Source organism: Crocuta crocuta, unplaced genomic scaffold (assembly GCF_008692635.1).
Source record: "Crocuta crocuta isolate KB4526 unplaced genomic scaffold, BGI_CrCroc_1.0 scaffold2801, whole genome shotgun sequence".
NCBI classification, from domain to species: domain Eukaryota; kingdom Metazoa; phylum Chordata; class Mammalia; order Carnivora; family Hyaenidae; genus Crocuta; species Crocuta crocuta.
The window spans coordinates 145349-147480 of NW_027531783.1; the positions used below are offsets into that span (position 1 = coordinate 145349).

The 2132-nt window shown below is 39.2% G+C and overlaps 1 pseudogene; it reads left to right on the forward strand.

Moving 5' to 3' along the window:
• Positions 1-407: 407 nt before the first annotated feature.
• On the forward strand, positions 408-565 carry LOC144238886 (U2 spliceosomal RNA; annotated as a pseudogene).
• Positions 566-2132: the final 1567 nt, after the last annotated feature.

Genomic DNA, 2132 nt, shown 5'->3' on the forward strand with positions numbered 1-2132 from the left:
GGGATGGAGAGCATGTGAATGTGGGTTGATGGGAAGTAAGATTTATTGCAAAGGGAAGCTGTGCTTGGCAGGCCTCCTCTTACCAATCGAGCACGTTTATTAGGTTGAGGTTGTTTTTCTCTTTTGCTTCTGATTTGTCTCTTAATAGTGTCTAAAAATAAGGGTTTTTAATATGACATGTATACCACTTTTACGCAGGCTTGCTTTTCAGGGGCTGTTTGACATCTGACTTTTCATCCCTGGTGAATTAAGTAATTTTTCTGTTCTGAAATACATCCTTGGCGCCTAGTGGCAAAATAAAATTATAGGGAGCGTGGATCAGAATTGCATGTTGGGAATGAGCCTGTGATATTAGGTCTATTTTTCTACATTAACAAGCAGTAGATAGAAGATGTTTTCCTTTCCCCATCGCTTCTCGGCCTTTTGGCTAAGATCAAGTGTAGAAGATGTTTTCCTTCCTTTGAGAAAAAAAAATACACTTTAGTTCCTATTAGATCCCTAGCTGTGTAAAGATTTTAGTCTGTTTCTGAATTTGAGTTAATTGGTCCAACTGAAATAAACCTTTATAGGGTATTGGGCACATAAGAGTTACCCAGTAAAACTTGCTGATTATTAGGTGCTCACGTTCATATACAGGAAGGGTGTACCTTATAATTAAATATAATCTCCGGATTTTACTGAAACTCTCAAAAAAGGAGACCTCATTCATTCATTTTATGCCAGGGTCAGTTTTTATCATTGGTCTTGAATTTTTGTAGATCTTGGTGGTAAGAGTAATAATCATAACTAAAATTGAGGGCTTATTGTTGATCTTAGTATAATCTTAATTCTCAAAACAACCCAATGGGGTAGGTCATCGGTGTTCCTCATTTTACAGAAGAGTAGGAAACTGAGGCATAAGGAGATCAAAAGAACTTGACTAAAGTTGTACAGCTTGTAATTGGTGGAGCTGGAATTGAACCTAGTCTTGACTCAAGAACTTATGTTCTTAACCACAAGGCATTAATGCCCCCTGGACCTGCTATGTCTAATGTGATTATGATCATTTTAATTTAGCCCAAGTATTACAATGGAAGAAGTTCATTTTAGCTGCTCCTGTGGTCCTTTGTTGTAGGTCTTTAAGTTTGTAGCTGTTAATAATATTTTGTCTTTTATGTACAGATGAGATAGTGAGAATAACTGAAACATTGAATTCTAGGAAAGCCCTGAGCCACATGAAAAATCCCTTGTAAAGAGCCACATACATTAATATTAATTTAAAAATGTATGATGCTTTCTGATTATTTACTGTGAAAGAGCTCCAAGTGGGTGTTGAGAACTGTCTCGGGCTAAGTGTCATTCATCCCAAGTCATAATCATAGTCAAAGGATAATAGGACAGGTAGTGCTTGATTGAGTTGAACCCACAATACTGAATTACTCTTGATTCTCTTCTAATGTGAGATAGAAATAATATGGGCAATTTTATACATTATGGTTAATTTTAATTTACATAATAGTTCTAGATTTTTTTCTTCTTTTTAAAGTTTATTTATTTTGAGAGAGGAGGGGAGGGGCAGAGAGAGAGGGAGAGACAGAATCCCAAGCAGGCTCTGCACTGATAGTGGAGCCTGCTTCAGGGCTAGAACTCTTGAACTGCGAGATCATGACCTGAGCTGAAATCAAGAGTTGGACACTTAACCAATGGAGTCCCCCAGGTGCCCTCCACAGATTTTTTATTCATTAGAACTTTTTTTGAGCACTTAAAAGTAGGAACAGAGGTGCCTGGGTGGCTCTGTTGGTTAAGTATCTGACTTTGGCTCAGGTCATGATCTCACAGTTTGTGAGTTCGAGCCTCACATTGGGCTTTGTGCTGACAGCTCGGAGCGTGGAGCCTGCTTCAGATTCTATGTCTCCTCTCTCGGCCCCTCCCCAACTTGTGCTCTGTCTCTCAAAAATAAATAAATGTAAAAAAAAGTTAAAAAANGTGAGAGTGTGAATTTGAGAGAGAGGGAAGACAGAGAGAGAAAGAGAATCAGGCTCTGCACTGTCAGTGGGGCTCAATCTCAAGAACTCTGAGATCATGACCTCAGCCAAAATCAAGAGTTGGATACTCAACCACCTGAGCCACCCAGGCACCCCCCCACCCCCGTC